This window comes from Podarcis melisellensis, assembly GCF_964234715.1.
Source record: "Podarcis melisellensis genome assembly, chromosome: 7".
Lineage (NCBI taxonomy): Eukaryota > Metazoa > Chordata > Lepidosauria > Squamata > Lacertidae > Podarcis > Podarcis melisellensis.
Genome location: NC_138539.1, coordinates 86,688,094 through 86,699,089, shown reverse-complemented (window position 1 = coordinate 86,699,089; position 10,996 = coordinate 86,688,094). Strand labels below are relative to the sequence as shown.

Genomic DNA, 10,996 nt, shown 5'->3' with positions numbered 1-10,996 from the left:
TCAAGTGTATTTCCCTCTGCCTCCTGATCCAATAAAGGAGACATTGACAAACCCTGTGTACCCTGATAAGGAATTACACTCCTTAAATGATCTAGAATACCACAATTTCTTTAGACGGCTCTGGAAACAAACCTTCTATTTATGATGAGCCCTCCTCACCAACAGGCATCCCCTCTCTACTATTCCTATGGTTTTCTTGGTTTTTTTTTTCATTTCTTTTTAAAGAAAGAAAATAAAGCAATGATGCTGAATGGTGAGGGACTGGGAAGCGAAGAGGATGCACACAAGTGATGGAGAAGAAATTTGTTTCTGATTGCAGTTAAAGGTGAACTTGTATTACAAGCAATTCCCTACCTTAGAGAAAAATTCCATGAAGAATTACAGAAATAGCAAAAGCAGTTCCCCGTGTGGACTCAGAGTGTCACTGTTGGACAGCCTGGGAGCAGCCATGGCTCAGCATTTCTGAGAGTCTTGGAGGAGTTTCTCTTAACATTTCAACTGAGCAGAAAGGAAAAGCTTTTATTTTAAAAGCCGCTCGAGAAAGGAAAGTTCTCAGCTTCCCAAAGATCAAATCAAAAGAACAATATTTCTGTTATATCACAAATAAGTGTACTGGAAGTCTTGAAAACTGAAGTGAAAGGAGGAGGAAATCAGGAAAGGCAATGGATGGGATGGAAGTAAAGCAGGCAGAGAGAACAAGGAAGATCACCAGGAGGCAAGTACTGTTTCTGTTCATATTCTGGTCTGTGTTCTTCTGCCAGGTGGGGGCTGAGCAGGTTCAGTATTCAGTTCCAGAGGAAGCAGAGCAGGGCTCCTTTGTGGGGAACCTTGCTAAAGATCTGGGGTTGGATCTCAGAGAGCTGTCAAAGCGCAAGCTTGGTATTTCTTCAGAAAAGCAATTCTTTGATCTAAATGAACAAAATGGCAACCTGTATGTGAATGAGAGGATAGACCGGGAAGAGATTTGTGGGGAATCATCTACTTGTGTCCTTAAATTAGAAGTTGTGGCACACAATCCTTTGAATATTTTCCACGTAAATATTTTTATCCAGGACATCAATGATAATGCCCCACATTTCCAGAATGAAAATATTGATCTCAAATTGAGTGAATCTACTCTGCCGGGAAATCGATTCGCTCTTGGAAATGCTGAAGATGATGATATCGGAATGAACTCCCTCCAGAATTATCAGTTGAGCTCAACTCCATATTTCAAACTGGAAATTCAAGCTGGCAATGATGGCGGAAAATATGCAGAATTAGTACTGCAGAAACAACTGGACAGGGAAAAAGAACAGATGCATCACATGGTCCTTACAGCCATGGATGGTGGAGAACCTCCAAAAACCGGAACAGCCAAAATATTGGTAACAGTTATTGATATTAATGACAATGCCCCTGTTTTCACCCAGGCAACATATAAAGTGAGCCTGAAGGAGAGTGCACCCAAAGGAACCTCTGTGCTTCAAGTCAAAGCATCTGACAGTGATGAAGGGTCATATGCTGAGATCACTTATACATTCAGTGACATCCCAAAAACAGCCAAGCAGAGGTTTCATCTGGATCCCAGAGATGGAACAATTACACTCATAGAAAGTGTTGATTTTGAGGACAGACAAAAATATGTGATGAAAATTCAGGCAAGTGATGGAGGAGGCTTGGTGGCACATTGCAATGTGGAGATTGAGGTTCTTGATGAGAACGACAATGCTCCAGATGTGATCCTTACATCCGTGTCCAGCCCCGTTCCTGAAGATGTCGCATCTGGAGCTGTGATTGCTCTCATTAAAGTTCAGGACAGGGATTCTGGGGATAATGGAGAAGTCACCTGTCACCTGAAGGAACTTGTACCTTTCCTGATAGTCTCATCTTCGGATAATTATTTCAAGCTCCTCATAGATGGTGCCCTTGACAGAGAAAGAATTCCCGAGTATAATATTACAATCACAGCCACAGACAAAGGCACACCTCCACTCTCCACACACAAATCCATATCAATACAGATCTCAGATATCAATGATAACCCACCAGCCTTTGAAAAATCTTCCTACACTGCCTACGTTCCAGAGAATAACCCATCTGGAGCTTCAATTTTCCACATCAAGGCCTCTGACCCAGATCTGGATCGCAATGCCAGAATCACTTACTCCATCCTTAACAGCAACATCAAGGACCTGCCTCTCTCCTCCTATGTCTCCATTAACTCTGAGACCGGGATCATCTATGCCCAACGCTCCTTTGACTATGAGCAATTCAGGGAGTTTCAGATTCAAGTGAAGGCCCAAGATGGAGGTTCTCCACCACTCAATAGCAGTGCCACAGTGACAGTATGTGTTTTGGATCGAAATGATAACGCTCCGCAGATCCTGTACCCCTCACAGTCAACAGTGGACTCACCTTTCTTTGAGATGGTGCCTCGGTCAGCTGAGTCGGGTTATCTGGTGACGAAGGTGGTGGCCGTGGACTCTGATTCGGGACACAATGCCTGGCTCTCCTTCCATCTCCTGCAGGCCACAGAGCCCTCACTCTTCAGCATTGGCTCCCACACAGGAGAGGTGCAAACAGTCCGAGCATTACTTGAGAGAGATGCAGTGAAGCAGAGGCTGGTCATCCTGGTGAAGGACAATGGGCATCCTCCTCTCTCAGCCACCACAACTTTGAGCCTGGTGTTTGCTGAGAACTTCCAGGAGGCTCTTCCAGAAATGAACTCCCAACCAAATGACTCAGAATATCAGTCTGATCTACAGTTTTATTTGGTATTGGCCTTGACCTTGGTGTCTTTTCTGTTCCTGGTGACGGTGATTCTGACCATTCTGATGAAGCTTCGAAGGTCAAGGAACCCCACTTTCCTTCAGTGCTTTATTCCTGACCCCCATTCAAAGGCTGGTGCCATATTCCCACCCAATTATGAGGACGGAACTTTGCCTTATTCCTACCAGGTCTGTCTGTCCTCTGAATCCAGGAGAAATGAGTTGACTTTCCTGCAGCCCACTGTCCAAATAGCAGAGAACCTCCTTTGCAATGGCAACTCTGACATTTCTTTGATGGTCAGTGGAGGCAATTTAATTTCTGAACAGGAAAATGACAGCACGGTGAGTTATATTTCATGTTCTTTATAGGGAATTTGGTGTTATCACTTCTTTGAGAGTTTAATTGTAAACAGTGGATGCTATCAAACTGGCACCCAGACAATTCAGGCCATGTTATCAGGGAAGTAGGTAGGGAGTAGTACTGAGCTACTACTGCTGCAGATCAAGCTAATGGAATGGGCCATCTAGCAGTTGTTGAAGGGCAAAATTGCAAGTTGGGGGGAGCCTCTGTCAGAATTATCCAGATGCACATTTGCATGCTGACTTAGGGTGACAATCTCACAGGATTGCATAGCATGTTTGAGTAGAGACAGTGCTTTTCCTTCCTTCCTTCCTTCCTTCCTTCCTTCCTTCCTTCCTTCCTTCCTTCCTTCCTTCGTAGTATGACGAAAATTGAATTTTAATGTTTTAATGTTCTGTCTTAAAAAAACAGAAAAACAGACATAAAAATATATTACATTGTATATTCTTCAAGAAGTTTGAAAAATTTCTATTTATTGGCCAACTTCTCATTATTAAACTAAATATTAGGAAGTTTGTGGGGAGCTTTTTATGTGTTGTGGGGAAGGAAATAGCGGATTGAACATCTTTTGTTGGCGGTCTGCCAACAGAGATAATTACATGGTGATTGAGGATAGCCAGACATAAGTCTTGGTTCCCAAATTCATTTGGAAAAAAGAGTGAACAAGAGGTTAATCTCTGGTGTTTTGAAAAAGCTGTTTCTGTTGTCAAGAGACCAAGAAGCAGTCAGCTCCTAGGAACTCGGATGGGGGTTAAGTGACTTGAGAGCTGAGGAATTTACATCTTGCCCCAAAGCCATGAAAGAGCTGTGATGGGTATGGGATCTGCAACAGCCTCCCTTTCTTAATTATGTTTGGAACGGTTATAATTTATAACTGAGGGAGATTTGTCCATCAGCTGGTGATAAATTACTTTCAGTGCGTGAGCTGCTTTTTGGCTTCAAGAAGAAGGGAAGGGAAATTGAACATTAAAGGGTTGAAGGAAGAACTAAAAGCCTGTTTTGTGGTTTGAGACAAGGAAGTTTTAAACGAACAATGGAGATCTGTGTTTTTGTATTTTTCATATTGAGAGTATAGAAATGTTCTACATTATTAAACTTTTATATTGTTAAAAATTATTTTAAAAAGTAATATTTTTTAAATGGCAACCATACTTTAAAGCACACAGAAAGTTAAAATCACAACAGAATAGATTAAAACAAATTAAAGCTCATACAAAGTTGGGTCTGATTGGAAAAGCACAATGTATGATATGGTGAAGTATTGGTGAAAGCTGTCAATAGTACAAGCAACCCCTCAGGTCCTGTGACTGCATGCTGGTTGCGGAATGAAAAGAGCTCGTGTACAGCCTGTATCTGATCAATGAGTGGTGCAATTAGACTTTCTCTCATGGAGTCATAGAGTTGCAAGGGACCCAAGGGTCATCGGGTCCAACCCCCTGCAATGCAGGAATCTCAGCTAGAGCATCCATGGCAGGTGGCCATCCAACCTCTGCTAAAAAAACCTCCAAGGAAGGGGAGTCCACAACCTCCCAAAGGAAACTGTCCCAATATGTCACAAAAAGATTAATGAAGCACTCCTAAATTCTCCAATATTCTACCTCATCCTTTCTAAAACAACTTAGCACAAGATTGTTCTAGATAATGATTGTTCTCATATCAATTCAACTGTTCACCAAGATCTTCAGTGGAGGCATTCCTGGTGGTCTCATTACCTGCATCAGTACAGTATTCCTCCTTTCCTTAACAGTCAGAACAGCTAAGAGCATTTGCAATGTATGATTAGAAATTATGTCCAGTTGGAACAGTTGTGGTCAACAGTATGTATGTATGTGAGTGTGCATGTGGCTAGTATTTCCACCTATACCATCTCCAGTCATGCTTCCATGCTGTAGTAACATAGGTGACAAATGTCTATTGAGTCATAACAATGTTAGATGCCCTCTCACATCTTTGGCTGGGAATGCTTTCCCATGGAAAGGCAATCTGGCAAGGGCATACAGCTGCACACCCTGTATTTGCTGCTTCATGTACATTAATGCTGGATTGTGCCTAATGTGTCGAAAGGTTCGTTGCCAGTGCATATTTTGTAGTGAAAGATGAAGACTAATTTTGAAAGAAACTTTTATGGCATTGCTTAGTGGATCGGATTCTTGATTTTCTGTCTTCTGGGGGAAAAGGTAAAGGTAAAGGTACGCCTGCCCGTATGGGCCAGTTATGTCCGACTCTAGGGTTGCGTGTTCATCTCGCTCAAGAGGCCGTGAGCCGGCGCCGTCCGAAGACACTTCTGGGTCACGTGGCCAGCGGAAAGCATTCAGCAAATTCAGTATAGCAGTTTTAGTAGTCCTGCTGATTTTGTAGAACAAGAAGCAGAAGGGCATCAAGCTCTCCAAGAAAGATGACTGAAAACCATCTACCTCTGCTTGTCACACATGAGCTCATAAGCTGCCATTGAAAGTTATCCACCTGTAGTAGTGACATGCATGGTGGTGGGCAGCTGGTGAATTCACCCCCACCCCCACGCACTGTTGCCTACCTGGATGGGGCAGCAGTGAGGCTGGAGTCATGTGATTTTAACTGTGGGAACATCTAGCACGGCTGCTGGTGCACCTGCACAGCCCCAACCACACAGTTGTGTCAGCCCAGCCCTGACCAGGTAAGCCCCAGCAACAACGCTAGTGTTGGAGGGTCACTCCACAGCTCCACCCCATTGCGTGTGCCACCAATCTCTTCCTGTTTCTTTTTATCTCTGTAATGTGAAGTGGTGTGGTAATAATAATTGGCTTTAATAGCATTCGTCTTGGCTTTATTTTCTTCTAGGCACAATATGAGCAATAAATTAAGGAGGACATGGCCTTCTTTGCACTGTACAGTCCATACTTGGTGTTTATAGAGCACTTTAGTGTAGAAAATGGTTGATATAGATTCCCTTGTAACTCTTCAATAATCCAGAAAGATAGATCAGCATTATTTCCCTCATGTTGTGGATGAGATGGAGAGAGGATGCATTTAGATGTGGCAAATATTGCATTAGTTTTCCTGACTAGAACACTAGTGCTTCTGTTCTGTTTTCCAATCATCCATTCACATGGCCTATTTTGACCAGTATATCAGCATATCAATATATGAACAATATATCATGTTCCACTAAATTTCATTCACACCAGTGTGTGTGGTGTGACACAACAATGAACATCATTGGATAACATTGCCACTATTCCACCCATAGCTGTGCATGTATTCATTCTCCCATGTATACAGCCCTAAATTTCATCACTTTACTCCTGCGATTTTCTGGTTTAAGGGAGCAGCAAATGGATTTTTTCCTGCAATTAAATAACATGGAATCGAAGTGGATTTTATGCCATGTGAAAACTTGAATATAATGCAGAAATTAATAGTTAGGGAAACATCAGGGAAATGGAGGAAACTGCTGTGTGAACTCAACCAGAGAGAGAGGAGGAAGGGAGTCTTGCCCAAGGACAACTAATGAACTCATGGTTGAAGTTTGGTTTGAACTGGGGCATTCATGATGTGCATCTCCTACCCAGTACAGCCTTATTTGAACCATCTCCTCAAGGGTAAGCAAAGAAAACATGATGGTGAGCTCCCCACCTCACACCTTGGTCCTCAAATTCATGGAGTTATCTAGATTGTGTACAGATGAAATGCTGGACAGGAAGGGACTAAGAAGCACTCCATATTTCTCCTCAGGTGTTTGTTCATGTACGGACAGTGTATGCCCAAGTAGGGCTTATGTAACACATATACCTAAAAAATAAAAATTCAGTTTGAAGATGAACAGCCTAGAGATGTGAATGAACAAATAGGAGCTGCGAGGAGTGAAGTGCCAGAGGTCAAAAGGATGTACTGGTGGTTTACTAGTGTTGTTTCTCCATCAAGAAAAAATCTATTGAATATTCCCTTAGAAAAGCCAGCCGAAAACATTACTGAGAAAGATCCATAACATTTATTCCAGAATTTCTAGTAATGGGGTAGGGCAGGAACCCTAAACACACTTGTCTTTCCTGCTCCTTTTCAATATGATTACAGCAACAAAAGTCGTCACTCCTATTTATCCTTAGTGGGTAAATTCTAAGGAAAAAGAATAAAGTTATCCTAGCTATATCTGCATATAATAGCAATAGTACAGTGAAATGGTGTTTATTTAATTTTCAAAAGAGAAGTTTTTGCACTTTGGGCTTGATCCTCTGGGTGTCACTGTTCACCAGAACAGAGGAGAAATGAGAAATCCTGCCCAATTGAAGTTGCCTTTCCGTTAAACACAAACACAAAATATCTGAAGGAACAAGCTGCTTGTCAGTGCAAAGAAGAAATGGAAGTGCATTTTCCTTAGAAAAGAGTTGGAGACATTATCATTTGAACGAAAATCTAAGGGTGTTTAACCTGCTGCAAGGATGGAAGGAATTCAGAGGCTGTGGAATTGCAGAAAGGGAATCTTCCAGTGCCTTTTCATGATGTTTTCTTGGAAGGCAGTTTCTGGGCAGATCCACTACTCCATTCCGGAAGAGATGCACAAAGGCTCTTCCGTGGGGAATATTGCAAAGGACCTGGGAATGGATGGCAAGCAGCTCCCAGACCATGGACTGCGCATTGTTTTCCCCGTAGGTATGATTCAATACTTTTCTTTGAATGCCAACAATGGCCATTTGCAGATATCTGAGAGAATAGATAGAGAGGAAATTTGTGGAGAGGCAGAGAAATGTATGTTGAAGTTTCAGGTTCTTGTTGAAAGCAAATTGAAGCTTTATGGAATTGAAGTGGAAATTACGGATATAAATGATAATGCTCCCCACTTCCCTCTATGGGAACAGGAGCTGGAAATCAATGAGGCATCTACACCTGGATTCCAGATCCCTCTACCCAAAGCTCAAGATCCAGATTGGGGGATAAATTCAGTGCAGAGCTACCAACTCACAGGCAGCAGCCATTTTGCTTTGCATGTGCAAACAGAAGAAAATGGTGCCAGACTTGCTGAACTTATGTTGGAAAAGTCACTGGACAGAGAGGAACAATCAGCTTATGATTTGCTTCTCACAGCTACTGATGGAGGTGATCCTATCAGGTCTGGCACATTACAAATCCACATTGTTGTTATTGATGCAAATGACAATGCACCAGTTTTCAGCCAACCTCTCTATGAAGTGACTATCAGTGAGAATATTCCCAAGTGGTCCACAGTTTTGACAGCGAGAGCCACTGATATGGATGAAGGAATCAATGGAGACATTAAATACTCTTTCCAACAAATCACAAAGCGAGACTCCCAAATGTTTCTGTTAAATTCCACAACAGGTGAAATCATCCTTATTGGGAATCTTGATTATGAGGAATCATCTTTATATGCATTTGAGATACAAGCCAAAGATGGAGGAGGCCTGAGTGACAGATCAAAAGTTGTGATATCTGTTACGGATCTGAATGACAATGCACCTGAATTATCAGTTAACTTTGCCACCAACACCATACTTGAAAGTTCACCATCCCAAACGGTAATTGCCATATTAAATGTCCAAGACAGAGATTCAGGAATCAATGGGGAAATCACATGTTCAATCCCTAGCAATCTCCCTTTCCAGCTAAAGAAGTCCATGGATAACTTTTACAGTTTGGTGACTGATGGTGCCCTTGACAGGGAACAGGTGTCAGTCTTCAATATTACTGTCACTGTTACTGACCATGGAGTCCCCCCTCTTTCTGCAGTCACAGTTATCACACTTCATGTTTTAGACACAAATGACAACCCACCCCTCTTTGAAAAAACAGACTATACTTTCTATTTTGTTGAGAATAACCAAAGAGGAGCCATGGTCTCTTCCTTAAGAGCAAATGATCTTGACTGGGAAGAAAATGCCAGAATAACATATTCCATCACTGATGACCAAAGAAGTGACTCCCGCCTCTCCTCCTACCTCTCCATTAACTCTGAGACGGGGGTTATATATGCTCTGACCTCCTTTGATTATGAAGAGTTTCGAGACATTCGGTTCCGTGTAAAGGCCCAGGACGGAGGTTCTCCACCACTCAGCTCCAATGTCTCAGTGACTCTCTTCATCCTGGACCAGAATGACAATGCTCCCCAAATTCTTTACCCCTCCCCTCCCACTGACGGCTCCACAGGGATAGAGCTGGCCCCTCGCTCCTCTGAGCCAGGCTACCTGATCACTAAGGTGGTGGCCGTGGATGCAGACTCTGGCCAGAATGCCTGGCTCTCCTACCAGCTGATCAAGGCCACCGAGCCAGGGCTCTTCACTCTGGGGCTCCACACGGGAGAGATCAGGACGGCCCGCTTCTTTCTGGAGAAAGATGCCCTCAAGCAAAGCCTGGTGGTTTTAGTCAAGGACAATGGGCAGCCACCTCTCTCTGCTTCAGCCACTCTGACTGTGGTGCTGGCTGACACCATCCCTGCAATCCTGTCAGATCTGAGCAGCATCTCAGTTCCTGTAGAGCCTCCGTCTGATCTCACCTTCTACCTGGTCCTTGCAGTGGCTTTTGTCTCCTGCTTGTTCCTCATCTTCCTCCTTGTGTTATTGGCCATCAGGTTGCACAGGTGGAGAAATTCTCAGCTGCTTGAGTCGGGGAGTGTGAATTTCAGTGGCGCTCCTATCTCACAGTTTGTGGGGATTGACGGAGTCCGAGCATTTCTGCACTCCTACTGCCAGGAGGTTTCTCTCACTACAGACTCTAGAAAGGCAAATTATTCCAATACTCTGAGCAATAAAGAAGCTTGTGAAGCGAAGGATCCAATCCTACCTGGTGAAGATTTAAACTTGAACAATGAAGGCTTAATCGTAGTCCAGGTGAGCAAATAATTTTAGATTAACATGATTTTTGGTTTTCTTAATATTAGAATATATTTCCTGTCTGCCTCTGCTTTCTCATTATATTCAGAACTATGTCAGTCTTCTTTCTATTACTTTCAGCTCCCCCTTCTTTTAGTTATTACTTTATACGTGATCCTTCTGTGAAGTATCTTCTTTCATCAAATCTTTATCTTGATGCATCAGATGATCTGTCTTTGTCTCTTACTTTGGACTGCTGGTGGAGGCTCACAGAATCTTGTGCACATCTATAAAAAAAAACATAGTTCACTACATATTGAAACTATCATGTAAAGGAGATAGGGAGAAGGCTAGGCTCATCCTATTTTCATGTGCAGCAGGTGAGTTCCTGATTTAATGCATTCTTAATTGTTTTAACTTAGTATGTTGTATTTGGCTTTTATTTCATATTTTTATTACACTTCCAAATAGTGGGTGGTTTAAGAAACCTCTATCAATAAATAAGTATATAAATGTGAGCTCTCACCTGCCTTGCTACTGGTAAGTTGTTGTCTGCCTCCGTGAAAACTAGGGCCAAGTATCCTATGACAAATAAGTGTTCATTCCCATCTTTCCACCAATAACCTCTTTCCACTACATACACAACCGCCCACCAGTAAGCTGATACTGATATTCTCATTGCTACAAGACTTCTTTTTTTAAAAGTAATAATGAATTTACTTAACCCTTTTATTGGCTGAGTTATTTTGGCTGTTGGTATATTTTAGCATGATAAAATGAGGAGATTCAATGGTGAGGGGACTCTGGGAAGAAATTTACAAGCAATTGTAAGATTGGTTGCATAATGCTCGTTGTAATTTGCAACCTTCATCCGCTATTGAACTACAGCAGCAACACACAAACGGCGTTGGGGGGTATTTTCTATTTTAATGAGATTTCCAGTGTAAGGTAGGAGTAGAATTTTGAACCCCAGAGAAGGTGTCGTATGTTGCCTTCTCCCTGTAATATGAATGAAAACAGTTTCAGCCGAAGGTGTGTTCTTCTAGGTAATTCCACACTGCTACAATGGGTGTATCACTGGAAAT

At 42.5% G+C, this 10,996-nt stretch overlaps 2 pseudogenes across 2 annotated transcripts; both read left to right on the top strand.

The window, feature by feature from the left end:
• The first annotated feature begins 324 nt into the window (after positions 1-324).
• Positions 325-3,119, top strand: LOC309373508 (protocadherin gamma-B1 pseudogene; annotated as a pseudogene). Its single transcript has one exon. The product of its transcript is annotated as a protocadherin gamma-B1 pseudogene (transcript).
• A 3,734-nt stretch (positions 3,120-6,853) lies between these two features.
• On the top strand, positions 6,854-9,816 carry LOC309373520 (protocadherin gamma-A6 pseudogene; annotated as a pseudogene). The gene has a single exon. The product of its transcript is annotated as a protocadherin gamma-A6 pseudogene (transcript).
• The last annotated feature ends 1,180 nt before the right edge of the window (positions 9,817-10,996 follow it).